At 46.7% G+C, this 22,379-nt stretch overlaps 1 protein-coding gene across 1 annotated transcript in view; it reads right to left on the bottom strand.

Moving 5' to 3' along the window:
• Positions 1 to 22,379, bottom strand: part of NUMA1 (nuclear mitotic apparatus protein 1) — a 3,180,433-nt gene that overhangs the window by 767,505 nt on the left and 2,390,549 nt on the right. The window lies entirely within an intron of this gene.

The raw sequence follows: 22,379 nt of genomic DNA, 5'->3' as shown, positions 1-22,379 counted from the left end.
AGGCACTGTTAAAAACTTATGTAACTCGAGATCAATCATACCACAAAATAAATTATCATCTAAAATCAAGTCTATCTTTCTATATAAAATGTTGATCTCATTTTTAGTAATCAAACAATATTGGTGGTCTTTATCTAAAATATCTTTCATTCCTTTCGTATAGTCCCACTTGTCCATAAGGACTATACCTCCCCCCTTATCTGGCTTCATTACGCGTATTTTGTTATTATTACTTAGTTCATGCAGTAATTTCTTTTCCTTTATGTCTAAATTACTTTGCACCCTATGTCCCCCTATTTTATTTTAAGGGCAGCCTTTATAGTGCCGGAACGCAACTGTGTATTTGTGGATTTTCTTTGGTTACTAGTTGGTTTTGTTACCCTATTTTTTTCCTGTCAACAGGAAACCGAAAGCTTAAGCATGTTTGTATTCCTCCTAGTATTTCCTTTGACAAAGAGTAGTTTACTGGGTCTGGCTTATGGTTTAATTTGTGCGGTTGATCCTTATAAACTAGTGTCTGGTAAAAGAAAGGGGGATAACTCTTTTCCTGAAGAGATTCAGAATTCTGAAGCAGAACAGGAAGATGAAGGGACAGATACAGGGTTTTTCCCTTAGATTTCTGATCAGACTTAGAGGAGAGTTCATTTTCTGGTTCTCCTTGTGCGGGCTTCTCTTTCTCTGAAACTATTGCTAGAACTTGCCAGTGTTTTCAGTGGGAGAGCACTGAGGTTTTTCGGTCCCTCAGAAAATACTATGAGTTGTTATGGATGGAATTTCTAAAATGTATACCCATTCCTTGCCTGCTTTTGATGTGTTTATTACCTGCAATTTTCCTGATAGCCAGCTAGCTGCCCCTAAAAAGGCTGCTATAATGTACAAAGCTCCTTAGTTTTAAGCTGTAGCCTTAATTGATCCACTACTGCTAAGCACTAGGATCTGATGTCCTTTTTCATTCTTCCTCACGACTGGGTTACGGATCTGATCCAACTCTGCTGCATTTTTACAAACTTGGGTTCCAGCCAAGAACTCCTCCCACTACCCACAATGCTCCAGATTGTACTCAACCTGCCCAGATTTCGTTTGCCGCCATCACTTACAGATGTGGTTCTTTGGTCTCAAGTTTTCAATAGCTTTTTTTGCCTTGTCTGACACTTATGAGAAATACTCTGTGGTATTGTCAGTCTCGCCTTCATTTTCACATAAGGGTTGGATCCGGTCCGTCAGATCCGTCTCGGCCTTATGCAAACACTCGTGGCCTCCAGCTAAGCTCTTGGGCATTCTAACCTTCCCAGAATGCACCTCACCATTACTTCAGATCTCATTTGCCATTTTGCGGGAGACCTGCTCCTTTCGCTGGCTCTGGGCTTAGTGATAAGTTTCTTATTTATTTTCAAAGTTTTTCTTTGTAGATTTAGTTTTTCTGCTATATTATAGCCTTTGCAGTTAAAATTGTGTACTCATTTAAAACCCTTCCCATTGGTTAGCTTTTTATCCTTCTCCCTACTCTCTCTACCTTTCTTAAGCGAGTCCATTTTTTTATTAGGACTACTCCTACCCTTTAGACATAGTTTTGTATTTTAAAGTCTCTGTTTGTGTTTTTTTTTTTTTTGGATATGCATAAGGCCAAGATGGATCGGATCCGACCCATATGTGAGAATAAAGGCGAAGATGGACAACACACATGGAAGGAACGTTATGGTAAGCACATAGATTCTTTTTTTTTTTTTTTTCATTGGTACCTCCCATCCCACTAGTTTTCACTAGTGTTAGGGCTTTTCTTTCAGTGCTTTAGCTTTTCTCCCTTCTGCTGATTTCTTCGTCCGTTACAGGCAACTCCTAACTTTTTGTGAGTTAATAATAATAATAATAATAAAAAAAAAAAAAAGTGTACGTAGAGATTTCTCTTATGCCTGACAGGCCTTCTGGTTTTAAGAACTGTTCGTAATGTGGGCATAACATCCCACACTCAGATGCGCATAGTAAATATGTATATTGTTTGTGTGCTAAACACCTGCGTTCGGCTAGTGACATTTGTGTAGGCTTTAATCCCAGGGTCACAGCCGACCGCAGAAACGAACTGCTTCTTCGAGTGTTGTTGCCTTCTTCCTCCTTCACCAGGGGCTCAGACCCCCTCAAAGACTACTCGTGGCACTTCTGAGCTAAAGAAGCGCTCTCACAGGACTTCAAGGACCGCTTGCAAAATTATCGAAATCTTCAGATCTGAAGTTGTTGGATCTGAGAGCTACTTCGGCTCCTGTGGATCTGAAATGTCATCTCTGAGTTGACTGAAAATATGTTGGTCATTACCTCTCCCAGACTTTCTGCACTTTCCTCAAATCCTAGTTCTTTGGACCCGAGAGGCCAGCCCCAACTCCTGATGTGTCCATTAGGTCAGTATCCCTGACATTGCATTCAAAATTTCTGTAAACTTCTGCCAGACATTCAAGACCAGAGTTAGTGGCTTCCTCCAGGAGCCTCTGTGAGAGAGATATGGCAGTTTGATGCAGAGGTTCCTCAGAGCCCAGATTCAGATGGGGGTTTTACCTTCTCCAACCAATCTCTGATCTGTACGTGATCAGATGTCCCAAGCTAGATCTCCTTCTCTGATCTGACCTCCTTTTTTGGAGCCCCACGATAGTGGACACCTGAGAGAGTTGGGCTCTGATCCAAGGGAATTTGTTTCCTCAACACCAGCAGTTACCCTGACCGACTCTGTTCCGAGATCCTCATATCAGAGTGGGTCTCAGATCTGTGATGTGAGCATCTGATCTGGAGATAGGCGTTTGGCTCCATCCTTGTAATAGCTGTCCCTTTCCCTCGGTGCTTGACTGCTTGGGTCCAATTCTCCCTGGAGACCTCAGATCCATGGGTGTCCCTCCTCATTCCTCCTCTACTGCTTTGACTCTGAGATGGCTGGAGATGGTGTCTCCGGGTCCGTTGGCCTTCCAGGTGGCAGAAAGGGTCTTCTCTTCTCACAGAGACCTGATTTCTCAGATCTGTGATCCTCCCCATCATCCCTCACTGGATCTGACTTCTGAGCCCATTATACCCGTCAAGGGTTATCCTGCCTCGACAAGCCTCCAAGACATGCACCTAGATGGAGCACCCTCTTCCAATACCTCCTCTGATCATCCCGTGTAGGAGGTCCTTCACAAGAAGTGCAAAAGGAGGCACATAGACTCTACTCTGGAGTCTCTCACCAAAGACACAGACTTGGAGGGAGGGGGACTCTCACGATCACCACCAGAAGATGTCTCCTTTGGAGACCTACTAGATTTCCTTGAGGTGGTTGGCCAGCCCAAAATCCATCTTCTGAAGAATTTGTGTTGTTGGAGCCTTTTGGGATGGACCCATGTATGTCTTGGGTGACCCCCCCCCCCAGCAGATCTTATAAATGTAGTCCCCCGCCGGGCCTGGAAGAAACTGAACATGATCAAACCAGTACCAAAGCTTCCAGACAAGTTTCTATCTCCCCTCCAAGGACCTCATTCATTGCACCAATGGTATACCTGTATATGCTATTGTTGTGGCAGCTGCTACCAGCAAAGAACTAGCCGAACAGAGCTAAACTGTCCATCCGCTGAACTGGTAGTCAAGAGCGTTGACAGGTTTGGTAAGTACATTTATGCCTCAGCTACTTTCTCGCTGACAGCATTAAAGTATTTGGCACATTTTACTAGACTGCAGAGGGATCTGGTTAAATAATTTTCTGACTCTGTCTCTCTAGTAGAGATCTCCCCAATTGGTTACTCTGTCTTCCTTGTCTAACCCCTCCATGAGGTTCATCTTCCATTCAGTGGAGGGTTTCTCACAGGCAGCTGGCGCAGGCATTGCTATCAGGAGATATGCCTGGATGAGACTGCAACTTTGCAGAACCTTTCAAGGCATCCTTTGTCAATTCTCCCTTTGACTCTTCTTTGTTCAGGCCATCACTCAGACACTAACCCACAGCAAAAAGGAAGGAAAGACCCTATGTACAGTAGGGATTGTTTTCTACCCAAGAAACTAATGAGGAGGTAAGAAAACCTGGTTCAGAAAAGCCCAAGGGTCATTTCAAGAGCAATATGGGGATTCTTCCTCCAGGGGCAGAGGAGGAGGTGTTAATGGGAGACGCCGCCCCAGAGCCAGTGGGGGTCTGCAGAATCAGGACTTTAGGGAACCCTTCTCTGATGAGCCGTACCAGTGCTACTGAAGCACTGCTCAGCTGCCCTACTCTGGAGGCAGTCGGGGGGGGGGGTTGGGGGTCAGTTTTTCACTACACCCAAACGCCTGGACCAAAATAACTACAACTACATGGGTGGTAACTTCCAGAGGCTACTATATTCCCTTTTCCCTTGCATCTCCAGAAAAACAGAGGAGGCTCCCCGATGTTCCACCCAGTCAGAGCACGCTGTACAAGAAGTCTAAAAACCTACTCCAAAAAGAGTCATCCAAAAGGTCCCAGCTCGACAAAGATTCGGAACTTACTCCTGCTTATTTTTAATCCCAAAAGAAAACTGGGACAAGAGACCAGTCCTGGATTTAAGCAACTCGATTCTCAGAGCGTCTTCTGTGTGGCGACATGCGTGAATGGGCGTTCCTTCGTTGAAGGTTGTACGTTAGGCCCGGCAAGCCAGCACGTAAAACTCTACTGCCAATCATTAGCGGACCGAGTTCCGCTGTGGCGACCCCTAACCGGGAAAAGCCGAAAGACACAAACAAACAAATGAGTACATGAACTCCAAATTCCGGATGGTCACAGTTCAGTCCATGCTGTGGAAAGATGCCTGGATGTGCTCAATAGACTTGTAGGATGCATTCCATCACATCAAGATGGACAGGCATTCCTCTGCACTTTTGGCTGGGAGCCAGTCACTTCCAATTCAGAGTTCTGCCCTTTGGACTCACCACAGCCCTCAGAGTGTTTACCAAGTGTATGGCAGTAGTTGCAGCTCATCCCTGACTGCAGGGATTCTGAGTGTTCCTGCACTTGGACAACTGGCTTCTAACACCCCCAACCAAGCATCAACTTATACAGGTTAGGGATTATTTATTTTGGATTTCCAGCTCCCTGGGCATCACTATAAATCTGGAAAAATGTCTTCTATTCCCAGTTCAAAAGCTGGAATTCATTGGGGTTCTCCTGGATACAACAATTCAAGTAGCATCTTTATCCCCCCTTGTATTCAGATGTGAGAGAACAAGTACAGACTATTCTAGATCTCCTGTCTCTGCCATTGAGGTTAATACTTCAATGGACACTGGCTGTTCAATGGTCTATTCTATACCAGTCTTTTGTTCCTATCAAATTGGGACCCATTTGCAAGAAGCACTTACTGTGGTGGATTCTTTCAAAATATGATCTCTTCAGCAGGCGGTTTATATTTCCCTCCCCGACAGACACTGTGACCACAGACACTTCCCAACTGGGGGGGCATTTCAAGGAGGAAGATGGTCCAACGCATGTGGATTACAATAGAGACCAGATTGCATATCAGTATTCTGCAGATGAGTGGTCTTCCTAATGCTGCAAGCCTTTCAGGACATTCTCCCTTTGGGAACTATTTTCAGTTCACACAGACATGTTAGTAGTCTGGTATGTCAACAAACAAGGAGGAACCCAATCATATCCTCTGTGCAGAGAGGCCATGAGGGTCTGGGAATGGGTGAAATCTTCAGACCAATTTCTGATTGCAGTTCATATACCAGGGAAGTCCAGCGTTCTTGCAGACAAACTCAGCAGATTCATTCTGACCTCTCACGAGTGGTCCCTCAATCCGTCAGTAGTGAATCTGATTTTCAACCGATGAAGCTATCTGACCTTTGATCTGTTTTTGTCCCCGCAGAACAACAAATGCAGCAGGTACTTCACTCTGATCTCCCCTCAGGGGGAGTCCCCGAGGGATGCTGTGTTTCACGATTTGCCCTCCGGTCTCCTTTATGCTCATCTCCTGTTAATGCTGAGCCCAAAGTTTCTACAGAAATCAAAAAGGTTGAATACCTCAGATCCACATTGCCGCCCCTACTGGCCACATCAGATATGGTTCCCTTCCTCTGGTCTCGCGTAAAATATTCTCCATGGATACTGGAACCCAGACAAGACCTCCTTTCTCACCCATTGGAAGGCCTACATCAGAAACTACCCTCAAACTGACTGCTTGGTTTCTCCAGTTGTAGTGATTATTAAGAGGTCCAGGCTCTGTTCCCCTGTTCATGATATACTTTTGGCTTCTCACAAAGCTTCAACTAAGAAGGTATACAAAAGCAAATGGAAAAGGTTTGCCGTTTGGGCTTCTAAAGAGAATATTGATCATTTCTCTTCAGTTTCAACCATCCTTTTTCTTATTTCCCTTTTCAAGGAAAGGGCTAGCTTTTCCACAGTCAAGCTTCAACTGGCAGCCATGTCCAGTTTTCATATTGGAGATTCTTCAGGACCCCTGTCCATGTCTAGATTATGCAGAGCCTTTATGAAGGGAGTTTTCCTCCTTAGACCTCTGATTAAAGACCCATCTCCCCCTTAGGATCTCTCGGTTTATCCTCTAATGTTCAACTCAAAAGCCTTTTGAACCAGCTAGTGACTGTGGCATGAAGTACCTTTCTTGGAAAACTTGTGGTGACTATCACATCAGCTAAAAGAGTCTGAGATTCAGACCCTTTTCTTCCAAGCTCATATATCATTTTTCCCAAAGATAGGGACGTTCATCGTGTTACCCTACTGCAGTCATCACACTTGGGTTATCCTGTCATCAGGCGGTCCCGCAGTCGGCCTGAATTCCAAAGTCTTGGTCCGGCATTGGTTGCTGTCGCTTCTTCCCTGACGTCAGTGCGCCAGGGGTATATAAGAGGCATCCGACGCTATTTTCTTCAGTCTTTCTTGCCGCGCGGTGCCCGAAGCAGAAGCAGTTCGCAAGTGCCGGTCGGCCGACACCTGAGATTTACGAATCGAATTTCAGTCCAAAGTCTTCAAAGCTAAGTACCCCGTTGGGGAAACTTTTCTTGCCTCAGTCCGATGTCAGAAAAAGTTAACAATTGCATTTCTTGTGGGAAGCAAATACCTCATAAGGACTTTCATTCTTATTGTATACCTTGCCTAGGCCCAGACCACAACGTCACTGGTTGTCGGTTTTGTGCTAGGTTCAATAAGCGAACTATAAAGTGACGCTTTGATTTCGCACGACATACTTCGGTAGGAAATTTAATTACACTATGCTGTCAGAGCAACCGACTACCGGCGTGCATAAAAAACGCAAAGATAAAGACAGGCAGCCTAGATCCAAGCCAGATTCCGAGGCCTCGGCTGGGCTGGTCGCCGGTTCTCCGGTTTTCAGTGAGGCGCCTACGCAGCCCCTGATGACCGCAGAATTGGAACCCCAGACCGCTTCGGATTCTCAAGCAGAGTTCTAGGCCGGCGCAGCCATTTTCTTTAGGCCCTACCGACAACATTGCAGAAGGAGAAGCCGGTGCTGTGGAAACACCTTCGGTTTCAGAAGGTGTCTTCAGACCGACTACTCTCACTATAAAATCTTATGCTAAACTTAAGACTCCTCTAAAACCAAAAAAGTCTCCAGTTCAAGGCCCTATGCCTAAGAAACAGATGCTTGAAATGCCTGAAGATTTGATTTCTTTAATCAGGGGTTCCCAACCCCCCCCCCAGACAAAAGGCCTAGACAAGAGGAGGATTATGCCTCCTCTGATCAAGTGTCTATTTCCTCAGGTTCCTCTGAGGAACAGGATTTCTTCTTTCCCCCCTGTGAAGATTCTGATACTGAAGATTCCATTCCCTCAGCTTCTCCCCCTGAAGACTATTCCTTTGGGGAAACATTACATACCATGAGGGAACATTTCCACTGGGAAGGTCAGGACTACTCCGACTCAAAGAAAAGGCTCTGAGAGTTTCTTTTACTCCCCCAGCACAGACCACTTGCTATACCTCCAGTTTTAGACATTGTGGATGATGTTTACTTAGAATCTAGTCTAAATCCAGATTCTCTGCCTCCTGCTCCAGCCAAACCAGACAGATATTAGAGTGCCTGACTCACACAAATTCCTTTACAAAAGCCCTGTTGCTGACCCAGAGACAATCTCCCAGGGTCCCAAAGGGGCTAAGGCTTCTATGGCTAAAAATCCTGTACCCTCTGAAAGGGACTCCAGAGCACTAGATAGGTGGGGGAAGAAGGTTTACACCTCAGCTACTCTAGCTATGAGAGCACTAAATTTCACATGCTGAAATACCAGCAGTTCCTAATGTCTCAAATAAAACAAAAGATGAGCACACATCCTCAACAGTCTGAATTCAAGGAAATGCAGGATCTGTTGCATGCAGCTGAACAGGTGGGCAAACATACTTTACAATGTGGATTTGATTCTTTGGAAGCTTCCTGTAGAGCAGCTGTTACTGGGTCTGTTATACGTAGGCATGCTTGGTTAGAGGAACAAACTTGCCTGATCATGTTAAAGCAAAGTTACTGGATGCACCCCTACAGCAGGATGTCTTATTTGGAGTTAAAGCAGAAGAGGTTTTAAAGAAAATGGAGGATAAGGCAAAATCTATGCAGATGGTCAAAGATTTCTTACAGGTATAACCCCCACGCTTCAGCAGAAATTGGCCAACCAAAAATTGGTCCTTTGCAGCTCCTGACAGACCACAGAGGGGTAAATACAGACGCCCAAGGGGCAGAGGTCAAGCGCAAATCCCTTACAAACCTTGCCAATGGGCCACTACAACACAGAAGGGAGGAGAAGACAGGTCCCAAACTACTAGAAGACCAACACAATGACTTAAACCTCAAACTGCCAAGCAAAGTTCTCTTGGCAGCTCCCTTGGGAGGAAAATTAGCACTTGACAACTGGCGCATCATCACAAAGGACAAATGGATCCTAGACATTATCTCTCAAGGATACAGCTTCCATTTCCACACCTTGCCAAGGATAAAAGGAATGCCAAACCTGCCACAAAATCAGTAGGCAGAGGCACAAAAACAAATTACAGCTCTCATGGACATGAGAGCCATTCAACTGGTACCTACACAGGAGCAAGGCCAAGGGTTTTACTCAAGGCTCTTTCTAGTCCCCAGAAGGGAAAATGCTTGGAGACCCATTCTGGACCTTTCATTTCTAAACACCTTCTTGCAAGTACCCAAATTCAAGATGCTAACACTACAGCAGCTTCTTCCCATGTTGGGCAAGAAAGCTTGGCTAGTAACATTGGACCTCAAGGAGGCATACCTGCATGTCCCTATCAGACAAAATTGCAGAAGATACCTCCGTTTCATTGCAGGTTCAACCCATTACCAATTCTCTGCACTGCCCTTTGGCTTGTCTACTGCGCCCAGGGTCTTCACAAAATGTCTGGCACCAGTAATTGCATACTGCAGACGGAGGAATTCAAATATACCCATACCTGGACGACTGCCTTATCCAAGCAGAAAGCAAGGACATTCTCTTACAACATCTGGCTTTTGTAAAACACCTTCTAAGTTGCCTAGGGTACACAGTAAACGAAAAGAAATAAAAACTAGTGCCCTCACAAAATATGACATTCCTGGGTGCCAGCTTGAATACAACGGCCCAGATGGCTTATCTGACGTCAGACAACTACAACTAACTCAATACTTCAAAATAATGGCAACAAAGACCCAACTCCCTGCAAGAAAAATTCTGCAGGCCTTGGGCTTCATGGCATCTTGCATACTACTACCATTTGCAAAACTGCATATGAGGAAATTACAATGGTACCTGAAAAGCATATGGACTCAACAAAGCCACAGCTTGGAAATGATGATACCTCTCATTCCCTGCCTTCAACGGGAGTTTCTATGGTGGTCACAAGCATGTCACCTCAACAAGGGTCAGCTTTTCACCTTACCCCCAGCCAGGCAAACTATGACAACAGATGCTTCAGACTATGCCTGGGGGGCACACATGGCAGGACAGTGCGTTCAAGGCATATGGACTACAGAGCAAAGAAATCTGCACATCTATCAAAAAGAAATGCTAGTACAGAATGTACAGAATGCTCTGACAGCCTTCAAGGACCTCTTACATCCAGACAGGACAGCTAATAATAAGGACAGACAATACCACAGTTATGTGGTACATAAGCAAGGGGGTACACACTCCTACCCTCTATGCAGGCAAGCAATGACCTTGTGGAACACAGCACTGTCTCACCAAGTTCAATTACAAGCTCAATTCCTGCCAGGAAAAAAGAACACATTGGCAGACTACCTAAGCAGGAACATCATGGATCCCCACAAGTGGAAACTGGATCCACACGTATTTGCAATGATAACTCAAAAATGGGGGCGCCCAGACATAGACCTGTTTGCCAACCCCGAAAACTATCAGCTATCAAAATTTTGCACAAGGACATTTCACCATCAAGCTTGGAAAGTGGACGCGCACTCATTCAGTTGGAAAATGCTGACAGTATTTGCCTTTCCTCCATTGCCCCTTCTCACAAAGGTGCTGCTGAAAGTTAGGATGGAAAGACCCCGAATGATACTCATTGCCCCAGACTGGCCACGCCAGCACTGGTATCCACTACTAAGGAACATGGCCCACAGCCCACCATGGATTTTACCACAAATTTCTCATCTGCTCACACAGCAAGACAGCCGGATTCTACACAGCCAGCTCAAAACCTTAAATTTGGCTGCATGGCAAATCACCTAAACAACCAGCCAGCTCCTCTTTCACAAGCTGTTATGGATGTCATTCTGGAGGCCAGGAAGCCCAGTACCAGGAAAGCATACTCAGACAAAAGGGAAAAGATTTTGCGCCTGGAACCAAGCTAAAGGCCAAAATATCTTTGAGCCGGACATACCTCAGATTCTACAATATTTAACTGAGATGTTAAACAAAGGACTTTCCTTTTCATCTATTAAAATCCACACCTCAGCTATTTCAGCCCACTACAACACGGATCCTCCCTTATTTTCACATCCACTTCTAAGGCAGTACCTCAGAGGGGCCAAAAACATTAGGCCTCCCAGGACAGCACCAACACCAACTTGGGACCTCAACTTTGTTCTGGAAAAACTTACGCTGCCACCTTTTGAGCCAGCTTTCTCAGCTGATTTAAAGTTTATATCATGGAAGACTGCCCTGCTACTAGCAATTACTTCAGCCAGAAGAGTCTCAGAGCTACAGGCACTAATGGCAATAGAGCCTTTCCCCATTTTTCATCAAGACAGAGTTTCTCTACGAACTAACCCCTCCTTTATGCCAAAGGTGGTATCCAGTGTGGCTCTAAATCAAACCATCCATTTACCCACCTTCTTCCCAAATCCACAGAACAAAGGAGAAAGACTCCTGCACTCCTTGGACATTCACAGGCAACTACATTACTACTTGGATAAAAGTAAGGTTTTCAGAAAATCTGACCAGCTTTTTGTATCCTATGCTACAGCATCACAAGGAAAGGCTATCTCAAAACAGACCATTTCCAAATGGATAGGACATTGCATACGTTTATGCTACACCCATCATGGAAAACCACTTCCTGCTAGCATAAGGCCCCACTCCACCAGGGCAGCAGCTACATCTACAGCCTTCCTCAGGGGGGTGCCAACCAATGATAATTCTGGAAGCTGCAACTTGGAGTTCAGTACACACCTTCACCAAACACCATCACTTACCACTTTACTCTGTCTAGAGCTGGCTTCGCCACTGCAGTTTTGCAGGGCCTTCTAGCCTCCTCTAACCCTGTTTGACTCCACCTCCCATCCTTAGCTTTGGGATTCTACCCAAGTGTGATGACTGCAGCAGGGTAACACGATGAACATAGTACAGTTTTGTACCTACCATAAATGTAGATGTTCGAGTGTATACCCTGCTGCAGTCCAGGTTACCCTCCCTCCATCCCCTCTGACCTAACTGAAACCTTTCAATACCTTAAAATCTGATACAACCTTTGTGGTGTATTTGCTTATAGCTGGAGGGATGTTTTGTTTGTGCCAAACTTTGATTATTGGTACTATCTACTGACCATCTTTTGGGGGGGGAACCTGACATCTGGGGCAAGAAAAACTGAAGAAAATGGCGTCAGATGCCTCTTATATACTCCTGACGCACTGATGTCAGGGAAGAAGCGACAGCAACCGATGCCGGACCGAGACTTTGGAATTTAGGCCAACTGCGGGACCGCCTGATGACAGGATAACCCAAGTGTGATGATTGCAGCAGGGTATACACTCGAACATCTACATTTATGGTAGGTACAAAACTGTACTTGTACTTTCATACAAATCCTTTCATACTCAAAAGTAGCTACAGAATCTGACATGAACGAATCAATACAACTGTCAGACATTTCCAGATTTTGCTAATAAGGGCAAATATTTGTTGCATCTTCCTGATGTTCACAGGCAGTTTTTTTTTTCTTCACAGAATGAAACTATGTAGGAAATCTGATCAGTTGTGTGTCCTTTTCCCAAGGCTGTCTAGGCCTTGCAGTATTCCAAGTTACACTAGCTAAATGGATTACAGACTGTATATCTTTGATTTATTCCAACTGTGGTCTGAAGTTGCCTTGTCCACCAAAAGCACATTCTACTAGATCTATGGCTGCTTCAGCCACTTTCACCTCTACAGCTTCCATTGATATTTGTGCAGCAGCCACTTGGTCAAAATCTCTTACCTTTATGACACATCACAAATTGAACATTGTCTCCAGAGGTAGAGCTTCCTTTGGTTCGACCATGTTCCAGCATGACTTTCCTTGAGGCCACCAGCGAGTTATGTAGCTGGAGACTATGACCCAGTCATGAAGAAGATTGAAAAGGACATCAAATTTAGAACTTATGTACTTACCAAGTATCTGTTTTGTCCACTTTTCATTTTTCCTCATTTTCCCTTCTCAGCCAACACCCAGGCTAAGAGTTCCTAGAGGATCTATGGAATTTTTTTATAGGGACTGTATTCCCTTTTTTGAGCTTCTGTTTTTTCCTGATCTTTCTTATCCTTCATTAAGCATCTTTTGCATATAAGAATATGTCATCAGCAAACTCTATCTGAGGAGGCTGAGTACAGTGTGGAGCATTGTGGGTAGCGGAAGGAGCTTGAAGCTGGAACCTAAATCTGCAAAAAATGTGGCAGAGTCTGATCCAAAGATCAGATCAGTAATTCAGTCATGAGGAAGAATGAAAAGTGGACAACACAAATAATTTGTGTAGAGTACATAAGTTCTAATTAATTACAATCCTTTCTGATCAGGATAAGAAAGTTATTAATAAGGATGGGAAAACGGTATATACTTCTGCAGCTTTGATTTTCAGATTTTTGAATTGTTTGGCTATATTAAAGTTTGTTCTAATTGTGAAATTGAGGAATGTTTTAACAGCAGTGTCTTCTTGTGAGGAAATGTACTTTAAATTATTTAGTCTTTTGTATTGCTTAGGTCACTAATTTTTTGCAGTGTGTGGGTACGACTCTGATGCTACTTCCAGGACTATGGCTACTTGTACTGTTTTGAGGAGGTTTGCATGGTTGCATTTTCATAGCCTTCCAGATGTTAAAAATAAGACATTGAATTCCTCTTTGGATAGACGTTTAGTTTTAGGCCCCTCTGCTGTGGAGGTCGTGATAGTCATGAAAGGGGTAAGCTTTTCCAGGGAATCTCTTTTCAACCCTCCTTTTCCAGCTTTTCTAAGGGATTTCTCTCATCATTCAGATTTTGCAAAAAGCAAAATAAACTGCCTAAACGAAACTAAATACAGGTACACATATAAGAAATGGCAATGGACGTTAAAAAAGAAGCCTTGAACCTCCTAGAACAAACGACAGTCTAACAAGTCTGAATGACTGTTCAACAACTTGTAACCCCCTTCCATCCTGACCCCTTTTTTTTTCTTTCAGAAAGTCTGAATCTCCATTTCTCTCTTTGGTAACAGTTTGAAACAAATGGGAACTGAAGTAGTTAACTTCATTTGTGCATCAACCTATGGGTTATCAGATCCATATCGGATCCGAGCCAGCAGTTTCCAACAGCTAAGATCCGAGCTCCAAGCTCCTCCCCCTACCCATACTCCCCTGCCATCCCTTCCTGACCTCATATCTAGTTTGCCGCGGTTGCACGAGCAACTTGATCTCAAGCTTCCAGGCCTTAGAGAGTTTTTCTGTGAGAAAAATCTTTCCTTTTTTGGATTAGCTAAAGTTTGTGTGTGAAGTTGTTTGAGTGTATGTTTAGGATAGTTACCTTAAAGTAGTTGGTAGATCCCCTTTTTCGTATTACTCCCCCCCCCCTTTTTTGTGAGAGCGTTAGGGTGTGTGTGTGTGTGGTTTTGGGGCCAAGTGAGTGTGTTTTAGTTTACCATGGCAGAGGCACCCAAAACATTTTTTTCTAAATGTACCGAGTGTGGCCATAAGCTCTCCCCAGCGGATGGCCACACTTGGTGCGTTTTATGCCTTGGGGTTGAACACCTGACATCCGGCTGCACTATTTGTGCAGTGTTCAACCCCAGGGCTCTCAAGGACCGGAGGTCGAAGCTAATTCTGGTGGGACTTCTGCCCCCGGACTCTGGTCCGGCCTCCGGTCCCCCTGTGGCTCTTGCTGCGGCAGCGACTTCTGCTTCTTCCCTTCCCTTGGCCGGGACTCCACCTCCCACCTTGGGCTAAGAGGATACGGAAGTCAGAAGAGAGAAGCGCAGAGAGAAGCATCACAAGCGGCGAGCCAAAGCCTCTGCATCGGCCCCGCCAGCCAAGCAGGCTTCTCCCCCCGTGACCTCCAAGCCTTCTCCTTCCCGGCTCCGTTCACCCTACTTCTCGCCGGGGCCGGAGGAGGGGAAGGCCCGGTCACCTTCGAGGTGATCGAGGCAGCACTCCCGTCCCGCCTCGGTAGCCTCTTCTAGGTCCACAAGAAGTTTAACTGATGCGGACTTGGACCGGATGATGCAAAGGTTCCTTCAGGCCCAGCAGCAGATGGGAGTGCTCCTCCCTCCCCCTCCCGGGGGGATCTCGACCCCCCCCTGTTTTGTCCCGATTGCTCCTTCCCCGACCCGCTTCCCGGGTTCGGGGTCTTCAGAGCCGACTAGCGTTGGAGCCAGAGGACTGTCTGCGCCGATAGTCGAGTGCTTCGGCGCCGATGGCACCCTCGAGTCTGTTGGGTCCCTTTTCTCCGGATCTGAGCTCTCGGAGCCGAGAGCTGAGCTTCAGATCCGAGATGGTTAGTATGCCTTCGGCTCCATCCAGGTCGGAGCTATGGATCCGATCACCTTGGCGCCGGCTCCGATCCACGCGTCGGATCAGATGGAGGGTCTGCTCTTGGATCCTAGGGAGTGCAGCTCTCCTTCGGCTTTCGACGTGGTGGAGAGGGTTCTGTCGAGGGACTCCAGGCCCCCGGCCCTAACTATGGCTCCACCCTGCACTCCCTCTCTGACGGACCCGACTTCCGTCACCCCGCCCCAAGGACAGCCTGCTCTTATGTCCCAGATCGTTCCCTTGTTGGAACAGGATGTGGTTGGTGAGGCCTCCTCGGACAGCCCCCCTGAGGAAGTCCCTCACAAACGCAAGTGCAAAAGGAGGCACTTGGACCCCCTGAATCCTTGACAGAGGACACAGACTTGGAGGAAGGGGAAGGCTCCCCAAGATCACTCCCCGAAGACGTCTCATTTGGAGACATCATGGAGATGCTCAGGATCAGAGGGGGGTGGTCTGCCCCAAAGCCTACCTTGGACGAGTCTGTGTTTCTGGAGGCGTTTGAAGCAGGCCCGTCTACCTCTTGGGTGTCCCCTCCAGCCGACCCCCTGGTAGACCTAATCACTACCAGGGCATGGAAGGAGCCAGACACTGTGGAGCCCGTTCCCAAGAGGCCGGACAGAATTCTTAGCCCCCCCTCGGACAGATCACATTGGAGTAAGGGGACCCCCGTAGATGCCATGTTGGTGGCGGCTGCCACTAAAAGGGAACTAGCCCAGGAGAGTCCCAAGGTCCATCCTCCTGACAAGGAGTCTCTGGCAATGGAACGTTTGGGGAAGCGGGTGTTTGCTTCAGCCACCTTCTCGGTAAGGTCGCTGAACTATATGGCACACGTAATACAACTCCAGCTGGATCTTATTAAAGAGTACGCTGGGTCACCCCCAGAGTCCATGTCGGCAGAGGACAAACAAGTGTACTCTACCCGAATGGCCACTCTCGGGTCTATTTCCAATACCTCTATGCGGCTACTATCCCATGCTACGGAAGGAGCCGCTAGAGCTAGCAGCATGGACGTCATCCTAAGGCGACAGGCGTGGCTCCGCCACTGTGATTTCGCGGAACCCTTTAAGGCGTCGTTTGCTAATGCCCAATTTGATGGTTCTGCCCTCTTAGGCAAGACTGTACGTGACACCTTGGTCCAGAGCAAGAAAGACTGGAAGACGCGGTCTGCCGTCGGAGTCCGCTTCTTTGCTCCCCCGAGGTCCTTCTCCAAGAACCAAAAGGGACAGAAGAAGATGTGGTTCCGGAAATCTCAGCAGTTCTGTTTCGCTCCGGACACCCCGTCCTTCAGAGACAGAGGAGGACAGGGTGGACGCTGTCCTAGAGGCAGAGGGGGCCCAAAAAACTTTGGGTCCAGAGAACCTTTCTCTGATCGGCCCACACACCAACCCTGAAGGGTTACCAGACTGCTCCACTCTGGAGGCAGTTGGCGGGCATTTCTCGGGGCACCTAGCAGCTTGGGAGTCCATCACGACAGACCGCTGGGTGCTTCAGATTATATCCAGAGGCTACGAGATTCCGTTTCTCCATCCCCCTCTCAGACCCAGATCTCTCCCCGATGTCCCACCCAATCAGAGGGAGGCCGCAGAAGTTCAGCCGCTGCTAGAAAAAGGAGCGATCCAGCACAACCCCCCCCCCCCCGACCAGTACGGATCAGACTTTTACTCCAGGTTCTTCTTGGTGCCAAAAAAGACGAGGGACTTAAGACCAATCCTCGACCTTTCCCTCTTGAACCTGGCGGTAACCAAAGAAAAGTTCCGGATGGTCACCTTCAATCCATTCTCCCCCTCTTGCAGGAGAACGACTGGATGTGCTCCATAGACCTCAAGGATGCGTACTACCACATCTTGATGGACTGACTATCCAGGAGGTTTCTCCGCTTCAGGCTAAGAGCCAGCCATTACCAATTCAGGGTCCACCCCTTTGGTCTCACCACAGCCCCCAGGGTGTTCACCAAGGTGTTAACTGTGGTAGCGGCCCACCTGAGACTCCAGAGAATTCAGGTCTTTACATACCTGGACGACTGGCTCCTGACCGCCCCCACAAGGCATCTACTCTGCACAGCCAGGAATTATTTTCTTCACCTAGCTCCCCGGCTGGGGATCACGATCAGTGTTGGAAAATCTTCCCTTTTTCCGACTCAGGTCATAGATTTCATCAGAGCCAGGTTGAACACAAACCAGCTTATAGCCTTCTTGACTCTGGACTGGTTGCAATCTCTAAAACTCCATGTGCAGGCCATTATTCATTGCCCAGCCCCTCCGGCGGAATTGGTCCTGAGGGCCCTAGGCACGATGGCAGCAACCGTCAACCTCTTACCCATGGCACGCCTAAATATGAGAATCCTGCAATGGACCCTCCAAGTCCAATGGTCCTTCCTACATTATCCCCTGAGCCACCCCGTCCCTCTCAGCAGGGTTTGCAGGAGAGCCCTCTTGTGGCGGCTCCAGTCTCTGGACCTGCAGAAGCGGCGCCCCTTTTCTATGTCCCCTCCCTTAGCCACAGTGACCACGGACGCTTCTCGCCTCGGGTGGGGGGCTTTGTCTGGGCAGGACCATCCAAGGCACGTGGAACCATGTGGAGACCTCACTGCATATCAGTGTCCTGGAGATGAGGGCGGTGCTGTTAGCGTTGCAAGCACTTCAGAGCCTTCTTCCCGTCAGGACAATTGCAATCCAGATGGACAACATGTCGGTCGTCTGGTATATCAACAAGCAAGGGGGAACCAGGTCCTATCCACTTTGTCGAGAGGCCATGAGAGTGTGGGAATGGGTGATTTCCACCAACCGTTTTCTCATAGCGACGCACATTCCGGGACGGTCCAACATCCTAGCGGACAGATTGAGTCGCACCATCCTCTCACCGTACGAGTGGTCTCTGAATCTCAAAGTAGCGAAGCAGATCTTCTCCAAATGGGGTCAACCTCGTTGCAATCTTTTTGCCTCTCCATCAAACACAAAGTGCAACGACTACTTCGCTCTAATTCCCCCTCCCGGGGAAATCTCCAAGAGACGCTCTGGTGCATGTTTGCCCACCAGGTCTACTTTATGCTTACCCTCCTCTTCCCCTGATGCTAAAGTTTCTGCAGAAAGCCAGACGGTTGGGGAGCAGAATAATCCTCATTGCCCCATTCTGGCCTTGTCAGGCTTGGTTCCCATAGCTATGGTCTCTTCTGGTGAATCCTCCCTGGATTATAGATCCCATTCCGGATCTGATCTCTCACCCATTGGGCCTGTCAGCCCTGAACCTGGACAACCTCAAGCTCACGGCTTGGTTGATCCAGTTCCACTGTTAGCTAGGACTCCCGGTATCTCTTCCCCAGTCAAAGCCATCCAAGTAGCTGCTCACAAGCCGTCTATTAGAAGGGTTTATAATAGCAAATGGAAACGTTTTTCTGTTTGGGCAGAGTATCAGAGCTTAGACCCCTTTACAGCTCCGTTGCCAGCAGTATTAGACTTTGTCAGGATTATTTGACCAAAGGGCTAGCTCCTCCATGGTCAAAGTACAATTGGCAGCTATCTCTCATTACCATGTCGGATGTGATCTGGGCCCTTTGACCTCGTCCAGATTGTGTAAGGCCTTCTTAAAAGGCACCTTCTTACTAAGACCCCTGGTGAAGGATGTAGTCCCTCCTTGGGATTTAGCGCTAGTACTCCAAGCTTTAACAGCTTCCCCCTTTGAGCCTGCAGCTTCGGTGGATCTCAAATTCTTATCCTGGAAAACAGCTTTTCTTGTTGCTATTACTTCAGCAAGAAGGGTTTCAGAACTTCAAGCCCTTTGCGCTAAGCCACCGTACTTGATTTTCCACAAAGACAGAGTATCCCTCAGGACCAATCCCTCCTTTCTGCCCAAAATTGCTTCTGAATCTAACATCAACCAGTCTATCAATTTACCAGTCTTCTTTCCCAATTACCAGAATAAAGGTGAGTACAAATTGCATTCCCTAGATGTACACAGACAACTACGATTCTATTTACACAGGACAGCTGGTTATAGGAAATCAGACCAGCTGTTTGTATCCTTTGCTAAACCTAGTTTGGGAAAACCTGTTTCGAAAGTCACATTGTCCAGGTGGATTTTCCAGTGTATTCTTCTGGCTTATGAGAGTTCTGGCCGGCCTGCACCCCATGGAGCCCATGCCCATTCTACTCTGTCTATTTCTACCTCCGCTGCTTTTCGTTCTAGAGTATCTTTGGATGACATTTGCTCAGCAGCCACGTGGGCTTCATCTCATACCTTCATAAACCACTATAAGTTGGATTTTATCTCCAGAGGAAGAGCATCTTTTGGCTCCGCAGTGCTCCGGAACATCTTTCCATAAGGACCTTCCAAGATTCAGGTAGCTGGGGACTCTGTCCCATAGGTTGATGCACAAATGAAGTTAACTACTTCAGATTAAGAAGTTATGTACTCACCATAACGTTCCATCTGAGTAGGTAAACTTCATTTGTCAGCAACCATCCCTCCCTCCTTCCCCCTTACCTACTTGGATGTTCCTGGTATTCCTGTTTCATGATGGATTGTATCCAGGTTAGTCTATAGAGGCGATCCTCTTCTCTGATATTACAGGTATTGCTTTTAGGCAAACTTGATCTGAGGCCAGGAAGGGATGGCAGGGGATTATGGGTAGGGGGAGGAGCTTGGAGCTCAGATCTTAGCTGTTGGAAACTGCCGGCTTGGATCCGATAACCCCATAGGTTGCTGACAAATGAAGTTTACCTACTCAGATGGAACATTATGGTGAGTACATAACTTCTTAGTCTGAAGATCCATCATCAAAGTTACAGATGGCAGTGGGTGGAAATTCTGCTTTTCCAGAGATTCAGTCTTCATTCTCCTGATCAGACTGCTTCTTGTGGTTCTCCATCACATGCTGTCCACAGGAGAGAGAAACCTTTCTCCTTCCCAAGTAGAGAAGTGTTTTTATTCAAGTTTGATGTTCTTCGTGTTTCACTGTTGCAGTCATCACATTTGGGTTATCTGCTTGCAGTAGCCCTCATTTGGCTTGATTAACAAAGTCTTGGGTCCTGCTTAGGTTGCTGTCTCTTCTTCCGTGACGTCAGGTCGTCAGGGGTATAAAACATGCAGCCGACACCATTACATCAGTCTTTCTTGCCGTGCGGTGCCCGAAGCAGAAGCAGTCCGCAAGTGCCGGTCAGCTGACTCCTGAAATTTTCGATTTTGAGTTTCAGAACTGAAGTCTTCAACTAAAAGCCAAGTACCTCGTTGGGGAAACTTTTTCTTGCTCTAAACCGATGTCAGTAAAAGTAAATAATTGCATTTCTTATGGAAAACAAATGCCTCATAAAGATTTTCATTCATACTGTATTCCTTGCCTAGGCCCTGACCACGATGTATCTCGCTGTCGGTTTTGTGCCTTATTTAAACCACAAACTATTAGTCGGTATATTTTCGCTTCTAAATGTTTTGGTTCTCGGTTCAATTATCCTGATATGTCTTCGGTAAGCCATCTGACTACTGACATTCTGAAAAAATGCAAAGATAAAGACAGAGACAGGCCGCCTAGGTCCAAAGCTGCTGACGCTTCTTCTAAGCCATTCGCCAGTTCTCAGACACTTTTGCAGCCCCCGATACCCGCTACTTAAGATTCACAGGCCTCTACTGAGACCCATTTGGAGTCTGGTATGCCGCGAGATGCTTCAACTGTGGAACCTGCGGATGTCTCTACCTTGGATGGGTCCAGAGCCGCTGTGCAGGCACTGGCTTCTAAGGGTGTATTCAGGCCTACTGACTTGCATATTAAACCAACGCAATCTTCTTTTTCAAGGCCTAAAACTCGAACCATGCCTAGAAAACTGACGCCCAGACTGCATGGTCAGGCCTCTATGCCTAAAAAGCAAATAAGAATGGTTGAAGACCTTATTACTTTAATCAGGGGGAAGCCAGCCTTCCCCCTCTAAGAGACCTAGGACTGAGTTTGCTTATGATTCTTCTGACCAGGATTCTGAAATTTCTGTTTCCTCTGATGACCAGGCTATACCCTTATCTACCTTTGATGAGTCTGATGCTGAGGACTCTATTCCCTCTGCTCCCCCCAAGAGGATTTCTCTTTTGTTGAAACCTTGCATACTCTCAGGGAGCTTTTTCGTTGGGAAAGTCAGGATTTCTCTGATTCTAAAAAGAGGCTTAGGGATTTCTTACTCCTGCCCCAGCAGAGGCCTTTAGCCATACCTCCTGTACTAGACATGGTTGATGATGCCTTTTCGGAATCTAGCTTGGCCCCTGACTCTTTACCTCCTGCTCCCAGAAAACCTGATAGATATTACAGGGTTCCTGATTCTCACAAGTTCCTTTTCAAAAATCCTACTGCGGATCCTGAGACCATTTCACAGGGATCCAAGGGCATTAAAGCTACTACTGACAAAAATCCTACCCCCTCTGATGGAGACTCCAGGGCGCTGGATAGATGGGGTAAGAAGGTATACACTTCTGCAACTTCAACCATTAGGGCCTTAAACTGCCAGTTTCATATGTTAAAGTATCAACAGCATATTATTGGATTGCTTAAACAGAAAATGATGTTGATTCCTGATTGTGCTGAAAATAAGGATTTACAGGATTTAATGCATTCTGCTGAACAAGTTGGAAAACATACTTTGCAATGTGGTTTTGATTCACTAGAGGCATCTTGCAGGGCTGCTGTAACTGGGTCTGTACTTAGAAGGCATGCTTGACTTAAGGAGCAATCCTTGCCAGATCATGTTAATGCAAAATTACTGGATGCTCCCTTAGAATCAGGACTGCCTGTTTGGCAACAAGGCAGAAGAAGTTGTTAAAAAGATGGAGGAAAAAGCTAAATCTATGCAAACTGTTAAAGATTTTTTACAAGTACAACCTCCAAGATTTAGTAGGCATTGGCCTTCTAAGAAGTGGTCCTTTCCTGCCTCTTCCAGACCTTCTCAGTCCAAACCCAGGTCCAGCAGAGCACCCAGGCTTCAGTCCCAGGGTATGCACAGGACTATGCAGTGGGGGGCCTCCACTTCCAAATCTGGGAGTAATAAATCTTCCCCTATGGTAAACTGTCTCAGTGACTTATTTTTAAAACTTCCAAGCACTTCTCAACTAACTGCCCCTTTGGGGGGAAGATTGCTCTTCATGCAAAGAACTGGGATCTCATTACCCAGGACAAATGGATTTTAAATATAATGCCCCAAGGATACAGATTTCACTTCTACAAGTTACCA

Source organism: Protopterus annectens, chromosome 5.part1 (assembly GCF_019279795.1).
Source record: "Protopterus annectens isolate FY-2018-M chromosome 5.part1, PAN1.0, whole genome shotgun sequence".
NCBI lineage: Eukaryota > Metazoa > Chordata > Ceratodontiformes > Protopteridae > Protopterus > Protopterus annectens.
This window is presented reverse-complemented; position numbering and strand designations above follow the sequence as displayed.